This window comes from Octopus sinensis, linkage group LG9 (genome assembly GCF_006345805.1).
Source record: "Octopus sinensis linkage group LG9, ASM634580v1, whole genome shotgun sequence".
NCBI classification, from domain to species: domain Eukaryota; kingdom Metazoa; phylum Mollusca; class Cephalopoda; order Octopoda; family Octopodidae; genus Octopus; species Octopus sinensis.
In genome coordinates this window covers 18,302,833-18,312,832 of record NC_043005.1, presented here as the reverse complement: position 1 = coordinate 18,312,832, position 10,000 = coordinate 18,302,833, and the positions used below count along the sequence as shown (strand labels likewise).

The 10,000-nt window shown below is 37.5% G+C and overlaps 1 long non-coding RNA gene across 1 annotated transcript in view; it reads left to right on the top strand.

Moving 5' to 3' along the window:
• The first annotated feature begins 9,415 nt into the window (after positions 1-9,415).
• The window catches only part of LOC118764683, a 25,993-nt gene continuing 25,408 nt past the window's right edge, over positions 9,416-10,000 (top strand). Inside the window, exon 1 of the long non-coding RNA XR_005000491.1 lies at positions 9,416-9,488. This is a non-coding gene — a long non-coding RNA (uncharacterized LOC118764683). The remainder of the gene's footprint in view (positions 9,489-10,000) is intronic.

The following is a 10,000-nucleotide window of genomic DNA, read 5'->3' as shown; positions in this document are numbered from 1 at the left end:
AAGTAGAGACGGCACATCTGTTGCTCCCTCGCCGTTCTCAAAAAATAGCGTTCGTAAAAATTTTTATTTCGTTCGGCTTAACAGCCCTTCTTGTTTGTGTTACTGTTATTCTCCTTGTCCTGTCTTTTACTGTTTATATTTTGTACTGTCGTTACTGTCCTGTGTTTGTTACCATTTTTACCCCTCCGCAAAAAAATTAAATTTTATTTAATTTGATTTTCGCGGGAAGGATTGTTCCATGAAAGTCATGTATCGCCTTAACCTTTGAAACGTGGAGTAGATGAAGCAAAGGCGACTGAAGAAGGGGAATTTTCCTTGTTTTGTATGTCCTGTACTCTATTTTTTTCGTTGTTTAAGAAAAATGTCCATTCCTTAATTTTGTGTTTATGTTTTCGTTTCTCATTGTGTTCGACGTTTTTTTTTTTTTGGTGTCCTGTACCATATATGTAGGTAGGTACGTACATATATGTATGTATATATGCATATGTTTTATTTATTTATTTATTATTTATTATATGACGGAACGCACGCATCCATTTCTAAGTAAGATTGTTCTTAATATTAAAAATGATGCGCACTCTTAACCTTTCTCTCCCCCTCCCTTTCTCAGCCTTCATTCTTTTGGCTTTCCTTTTCTTCTACCTTACTGTCTCTCCCTCTCTCTCTCTCATTCTTCATTCTTTTCTCTACAACCATTCCCTTTTTTTCGCTCCCTTTCTCTTACTCTTCCTCCTTCCTCCCGTCGTTGACCCGCGACGAGAACTCTGCTACTGACTTTCTGTCCTGGCTACCTTCAAGTAGAGACGGCACATCTGTTGCTCCCTCGCCGTTCTCAAAAAATAGCGTTCGTAAAAATTTTTATTTCGTTCGGCTTAACAGCCCTTCTTGTTTGTGTTACTGTTATTCTCCTTGTCCTGTCTTTTACTGTTTATATTTTGTACTGTCGTTACTGTCCTGTGTTTGTTACCATTTTTACCCCTCCGCAAAAAAATTAAATTTTATTTAATTTGATTTTCGCGGGAAGGATTGTTCCATGAAAGTCATGTATCGCCTTAACCTTTGAAACGTGGAGTAGATGAAGCAAAGGCGACTGAAGAAGGGGAATTTTCCTTGTTTTGTATGTCCTGTACTCTATTTTTTTCGTTGTTTAAGAAAAATGTCCATTTCCTTAATTTTGTGTTTATGTTTTCGTTTCTCATTGTGTTCGACGTTTTTTTTTTTTTGGTGTCCTGTACCCATATATGTAGGTAGGTACGTACATATATGTATGTATATATGCATATGTTTTATTTATTTATTAATTTATATATATATATAATATATATATATATATACACATATATATATATATATATATATATATATATATATATATATATATAAACATACATACACGCAAGCATGCATACGTATGTATGTGTACTCTACACAGACGCACAGGGCCCATCAAACACAGTTACACACACAGGTACACTCATATACACATACATATACATATATATGTCCATATATATATACATATGTATATATGTATTTATATATATATATATATATATATATATTATATATATATATATATATATATATATATATATAAACATACATACACACAAGCTCGCATACGTACGTGTATGCTATGCAACATAGACACACAAGCCCCACCGCACACACTCTCACACACACACACATATACGTACACATACACATATGTACACCATAAAAAACTCAGGAGATATGGGAAGTGAATAAATTATTTAACCATATGATATCCGCATGTGTTCGGCCGTGTCGCAGCCTTAATGATGTAATAATGATTTCAGTGTGTAAGTCCTTTCACATATTTTACACACCTGCACAAATAATGATGCATATACAAGACACAATATAATAGTGCATTTACAAATCAGTGCAGATATAGATGTCTAGATCCTCAGGTCACTAGAATATCATAGTTATACTAATATTTCAACTCTGTTTCCGCCGCGGTCGTCTTTGCCTTTCATCCTTTCTGGGTCGATAAATTAAGTACCAGTTGCGTACTAGCATCGCTCTAATCGGCTGGCTTCCTCCCAAAAATGTTCGAGCCTTGTGTCTAGAGTATAAAATAATATTTCAATTCTGTAAGGCGGTGAGCTAGCAGAAACTTTAGCACGCCGGCCGAAATGGTTAGCGGTATTTCGTCTGCGTTACGTTGTGAGTTCAAATTCCGCCGAGGTCGACTTTGCCTTTCATCCTTTCGTGGTCGAAAAATTAAGTACCAGTTACGCACTGGGGTCGATGTAATCGACTTAATACCTATGTCTGTCCTTGTTTGTCCGCTCTGTGTTTAGCCCCTTGTGGGTAATAAAGAAATAGGTATTTCGTCTGCCGTTAGAGTTCTGAGCTCAAATTCCGCCAAGGTCGACTTTGCCTTTCATCCTTTCGGGGTCGATAAATTAAGTACCAGATACGCACTGGGGTCGATGTAATCGACTTAATCTGTTTGTCTGTCCTTGTTTGTCCCCTCTGTGTGTAGCCCCTTATGGGCAGTAAAGAAATAGGTATTTCGTCTGCCGCTATGTTCTGAGTTCAAATTCCGCTATGTTCTGAGTTCGGGGTCGATACATTATGTAAGTACCGGTTGCATACTGGGGTCGATCTAATCGACTCTGACCCCTCCCCCAAAATTTCGGGCTTTGTGCCTTGAAAAGAAAAAAATATTTCAACTCTGCGTAAACATACAAAATTATAATTTATATATACAATCTATGGAAGATAGATAATTGATAATATTTGATTTGTATGGTCATTAAGCAATTAAACAATATATATATTTGTATGTCGTTAACTAAGATGCTGGAACAAAAATTAGGGAATTGATGTAAAGAGTCCAGCATCTTAATTGATTACAGTACTGTGAACAAGATTTTCGGCCACTAAACTATTGTAATTTTTTTAGATAAAGCCAACTTATACAGTAGTGGTCATGATATATGGTTCATTAAGAACAAGTGTATTGAAATATTTATTACAGAAGATTAACAAAACGTTCAGACTAGATATTTTACACATAATTAGATATATCTAATATCTATCTTTCTTAAGTGGACGTTCGCATTGCGTTTTTTACAGATGAAACATTGGCTCTGTTGGAGTCATTTCCATACCTAAACATTATAGTTTGTAGTAGAGGTTCTAGATAAGCGTTGAAGATGTGTAAAAGTTTTCGGCCACCTCACACGAAGCAATCGAAATATAGTGCTTTAAAATAGAAAAAAAATCTATAATGAAAATTTATTACATAATGTTCATTTCAAGATGTTACTGTAGATTGTTAATATTTCGTGTGGCTTCCCTTAGCTTGAATAATTGCTTCAATGCGCCTGAGAAGAGATGCGTACAAATCTTTCATCTTCACGGATTTGAGATCCCATTCTCTGTGGCTAAGTTCCCACAACTCTTCAAGATTGTGTGGAATTTTCTGCTAAAAATTTCACCTGTATCCAAGTCATGTATCAAAATATTCTTCAGCAACTGGATGTATTTAGCAGAAGACTTTTCCACGGTACTCTATATATTATTATTATATTATTTCTGTAATGTTCATACCAATCTAATTTTCTCAACTATTGCTCGTATATTAGTCCACTACTTGCTTTACCAAGAGTAGAAAGACCAAGGGCAAAGCGGATCTCTGCAAGATTTGATTTCAGAAATCTTATCTTACATCGCACCAAATCTACAAATTCATAATAAATCTATATGTTCCATAGAAACGACAGGAAGATGCGAGTTGTGGTGTTTTGTTGTGGCTGCTGTTGTTGTTGTCGTCGTCGTCGTTATCTCTCTTCCTCTGATTAGACATGATAGAGCAACTAACCAAACGTAGCCAACCCCACAGCGCTTTTTCTTTTCTGGTATAATATATCTGGAAGTAGGATGTCTTCTATGTAAATCTTTTCGTAAGACAGATTTCGTTGATATTTCTAACGAATTCAAACTATACGTGAGAACTCCTTCCCTCGCCACTGGAGAGATGAATGATCTACATTTATTTCCCCTTTAATTAATTTTTCTTAGTTTAGTTTTGGTTATTTACTCAGTTGATTTGTCAAAATTTTAACTGCGTGCTATCGGATCGCCTATGAAAATTTACAATCTGAAGATGGAACGTCTGGGTGGTCGAACGATATACAAGGAATACCAGTCACTTTACCTGATGGGGAACAAATCGGTAAACAAATGATGTGTTCACAGATTTCTAGATCGGGATAAGAATTTTCGGCTTACATCAGAACATCCGGATGACTAGTCAATAAAAAGACTAGATCAGATCGAAACACTGTACCTGGCAATCCGTCGGTGTTTGAGTTAAGACTTTTGCTTTAACACATAAGTCTCTTCTTCAAGATATCCTCCACAGCTAATGCCATTACAAGTTTACATGCACATTAGGAATATCACATACACACACCAATATTGTAATTAGGTGTGTATATTAATTGTATGTATAATATATATATATATATGTGTGTGTGTATGTGTGTGTACATATTCTTTCTTTTCATGTGTTTCAGTCATTTGACTGCGGCCAAGCTGGAGTACGGCCTTTAGTCGAATAAAACGATCTTAGGATTTATTCTTGGTAAGCTTAGTACTTTATGGGACGTAATCATACCAACATCGGTTGTCAAGCGATTGTAGGGGGACAAACTCGCACACATACATACATACATATATATATATATATATATATATATATATATATATACGACGGCCTTCTTTCAGTTTCCGTCTACCAAATCCACTCACAAGGCTTTGGTTGCCCGAAGATATAGTAGAAGACACTTGCCCGAGGTGCAATGCAGTGGGACAGAATCTAGAGGTATTTGCTTGGTAAGCAAGCTACTTTATTTCATCGAATTGACCACTGGAGTCCACAGGGTCAAATTTGCCTTTGCACCCTCCCAGTTCACCGCAGGCGTCACTCTTTCATTTAAGAGCCTGCGCCTGCTATCCCCAAGCCTCGTTAAAAACACAATTCTCACAGCAAAGTGAGTCTTTACGCACAACCACAGGCAAGCAAATGTCTGGAGCAGTGTGGAGACTGTTGCTCACCAAACAAATATTGATTACAGGATAACAAACTCCACTAAGCCCTCAAAAAATACAACAAACGCCTACCTGTAGTCGAGACACAAAGTTCAATATTTCACGAAAGACGTGACTTCTTCAATGCACAACACAATGGCACATGCGCACACCGACAACAAAAAATCATGGGAAGTTTTAAAGCCTCGTGGGAAGCAAGTTACTTACCACACAGCTACTTCTGCCCCAGCGATTTAATATAACATTCACTCCCTTCTATGAGATCAGCGACAGTGAGTCGCTACTAAAGTGGAAAGTAATTTGTGAATGGAATGAACTTTCATCACTAGCTAGTGATTAACACACGCTGAGGACGGGTAACCACCCAGAAACTCAAGTCCGTGTGTATCACATAAGATTAGAGATGGGTGCGAGGACCTCCCATGCAAATACTAATCAGACACAAACTGTGTGCCGTTAGCCAGTTTGAGGAGATGTCTTCCTGAGGCTGAGGGTGAATTAAAAAGTAATGCCATTTGGTTTAGGACGGGTATAATTACCAACACAGGAACATGCATCAAACATCAAAATGAAGCTGGTCTTCTGAGGATCACATCCCTACTTCTTAGCATAGTCAACGCTTCTCTCAATAGCAATGTTCCGCCTTCGAATGAGAGCATGTAACCCTGCTCCATAAAATTTTGTTAACTGTACTTTGAGCAACTTCTTCACTACAGTTTTCACTTCCACGTCACTTGAATAATATTTGCCTCTCAATCCCTATTTCATGGGGCCGAAGAGATGATAATCCAGTGACGATGATAGTTCAGTGACGAGGAAGTGAAAACTGTCGTGAAGAAGTGGCTCAAAGAACAGTCAACAGAATGTTACAGGACAGGGATACATACTCCCATTCGAAGGTGGAACATTGCTATTGAGAGAAACGGTGACTATGTTCAGAAGTAGGAATTTGATCCACAGAGGAACAGCTTCACTTTGATGTATGATACATGTTCCTCTGTTGGTAATTATACCTGTCCTAAACAAAATGGCATTACTTTTTGACTCACCCTAGTATATATATATATATATATATATTATATATATATATAGTGTGTGAGAGAGAGATGTATATATATGCGTATATACATATATACATGTATACATATACATATATATATATATGTGTGTGTGTATATACACATATACATATGTGCATACATACACACACATATATGTATATTTAAATGCATATATATATTCATATATGTATGTATGTGCGAAATTGTGTGTGTATGTATGTATGTATACACGCACAAACACACACATGCATATAGTAGATAGAAAAAGACAAAAAGAGAAATAACAAAAGAAATAATAAATATATCAACCCCCAACAACCCTAATACTATCTACTACGCTTCTGTATCGGAGGCTGTCGTTTATGCTAATGTTTAGCCCATGGACGGGCAAACCTGTCTGTGATCAAAGGCATTATGTCTGAGATCATCCTTTTTTCAAATAATTCTAGAGCTATATAAGTTAACGTGACATTCCGTTATTTAGACTGCAGAACGTGACCAGTTGCAACGAACATGGAAGGGTCTCCCGCGCTTATTTTTGTTTGTTTCTCCTTGATTGTCATGTTAAATGTTAATATATCAATTTGAATCTATAAATATATAAACAGTGACAGCTTCGTGACGTAAACAACTTAAGGTGTTGTTGTATGGCTGTGCTGAGCAGTCTGGAGACGTGTATTTTTCTTGTCATTTGACACCTAGCGGTTAGTAGAAGAGGGCTGCTTGATTTATGCGAGATTGTCACGAGGTATCAATGTTATGTTGGTGATAACAGATCATTTTACCACCGCGAACCATTGTGGACAAGTGTAGTGCAGGAGTTAGTTGATGTCAACGATGTCGATCCGATATCATACGAATCAATTAAGTTCAGATGGAGATAAAGAGAGTGATAGTGAGGGTAAGAGAGGCAGACAAAAAACGGTGAAGGTACGTTTCGTGAGAAACACCAATACTTATGTACATTTGGTAACTCACCAACACACACAATACACACAAACATGTATTTATATACGGGCGTGTGCGTTAATGTATGGGCCTCTGAGGGTGCGCGCGCTTGTGTGTGTGTGTGTGTGTCTGCAGGAGACGGTGGAGGCGTGTGGTTACGGTTCTCTGACCGGGCGTTTTTCGTGTTCTTGAGCGAAACATCATTTCCTGTTTCTCTGCGATGTCTTCCGGATCTGACGTGTGGCGCGCTATGCAGCTATACAGACAATGTTAATTTGACGGAAAGAGTGAGCTACCGTAGAGCATAAACATTTGACTGGTTGTCACTCCACTCCCTATATGCTTGTCAAAAGAACAAATTAAATATATGAATATATAAATATATATTAAACAATTGCAGCGTGGAAGGTGTTTGTAAGCCATTTAAGAAACACAAAAGCCGTTCGATTCACTTCAACATTTAAGTTTAATTTGTCAAAATATTTTCGTCGCTAAAATCCGCGACCTGTTCACTGACATCTCTGCAGCACGGATTTTTGTCAGTGAACAGGTCGCGGATTTTAGCGACGAAAATATTTTGACAAATTAAACTTAAATGTTGAAGTGAGTCGAACGGCTTTTGTGTGTTTCTTAAATGGCTTACAAACACCTTCCACGCTGCAATTGTTTTCGTTTCAGCACACGATCTCAGATCAAATTACTTGCTATGCGAGTACATCGCCGTAAATATATATTTACTCTTTTACTTGTTTCGGTCATTTGATTGCGGCCATGCTGGAGCACCGCCTTTAGTCGAGCAAATCGACCCCAGGACTTATACTTTGTATGCCTAGTACTTATTCTATCGGTCTCTGTTGCCGAACCGCTAAGTTACGGGGGCGTAAACACACCAGCATCGGTTGTCAAGCGATGTTGGGGGGACAAACACAGGTACACAACATATATACACATACAGATATATGCATATACATATATACGACGGACTTCTTTCAGTTTCCGTCTACCAAATCCACTCACAAAGCTTTGGTCGACCCGAAGCTATAGCAGAAGACAGCTGCCCAAGGTGCTACACAGTGCAACTGAACCCGGAACTATATGGTTGGTAAGCAAACTACTTACCACACAGCCACTCCTACGCCTAAATATTTGATAAATTTTAAATAAATTATATTTAGATAAATAACCTGTGGTAAAATTAAAATCAATTAAAATAAACAAAGGCGCATTTCGTAAAGTGAAATGTACTCTTACCCATTTCTTTATTACCTACAAGCGGCTAAACATAGAAGGGACAAACAAGGACAGACAAACAGATTAAGTCGATTACATCGACCCCAGTGCGTAACTGGTACTTAATTTATCGACCCCGAAAGGATGAAAGGTAAAGTCGACCTCGGCGGAATTTGAACTCACAACGTAACGGCAGACGAAATACCGCTAAGCATTTCGCCCGACATGCTAACGTTTCTGCCAGCTCGCCGCCTAAATGTACTCTTACCAACTGAGAACAATCTTTCGTTAAAACAGCACCATACAAGTGATACATAGGGAATCATAACGACATTAAAATGTAAGAAAAGCACATATCATTGATTTAATAAGAAATGTATATAATGACCCAAACTGTTAACAAATAAGACCATTACACCTAAAAAATATAAAAATAAATATTATTCTATAAATAGAAAAATTATATTACTATGCTATTAACTGAAATTCTCACAATTAAAGAAATAGATCTGGATACTTTCAAATATATATATATATTTGAGTGGCTGTGTGGTAAGTAGCTTGCTAACCAACCACATGGTTCCGGGTTCAGTCCCACTGCGTGGCACCTTGGGCAAGTGTCTTCTGCTATAGCGTCGGGCCGACCGATGCCTTGTGAATGGATTTGGTAGACGGAAACTGAAAGAAGCCTGTCGTATATATGTATATATAAATATATGTGTGTGTGTTTGTGTGTGTGTGTTTGTCCCCCTAGCATGCTTGACAACCGATGCTGGTGTGTTTACGTCCCCGTCACCTAGCGGTTCGGCAAAAAGAGACCGATAGAATAAGTACTGGACTTACAAAGAATAAGTCCTGGGGTCGATTTGCTCGATTAAAGGCGGTGCTCCAGCATGGCCGCAGTCAAATGACTGAAGCAAGTAAAAGAGATATCTAATATATAAAGTAGAGATGTGTGTGTATTCGCTTTTCACAAAAAAGCGGCTTCACCGATTGCTTCCATACGTGTGATGCATGGATAATTCGACTTGTTAGGCTTTTGAATTGATAATCTTTTTTTATTAAAAATATAAAATAAATATTGATTTATATTTATGATTCACTTCTTTAAAAAGGTTTCTCAAAGTCAACTTCCGGTATTGACGTAAAAACGGCGAAGTCTCTCACTGTTTATTCCAATGTTTTCATCTCAAGTTTTAATTCGCTATTTGTAAACAACTACCATGAATCACTGAAAGAAATATTTACTAAGTTCACAAATTTAAATATTCGCTACAAGATAGTTTTTAACGTGCCTTTATTGATACGATTTAGTCTTTCCATGTTTATCTCATTCACTGCTTGTATTGTTCTCTCCCTCTCTTTCTCTCTTTCTCTCTCTCTCTCTCTCTCTCTCTCTCTCTCTCTCTCTCTCACACATATGTCACATGAAATATGATGTTACACATAGGTGTAAGAGTGTGTGTGTGGTTCCGGATTCATTCCCACTGCGTGGCACCTTGGGCAAATGTCTTCTACTATAGCCTCGGGTCGACCAAAGTCTTGTGCATCGATATGGTAGACGGAAACTGAAAGAAGCCCGTCGTATATATGTATATATATATATATATATATATATGTATGTGTGTATGTAATTGCATGTGTTCGTGTGTCTGTGTTTGTCCTTCTCC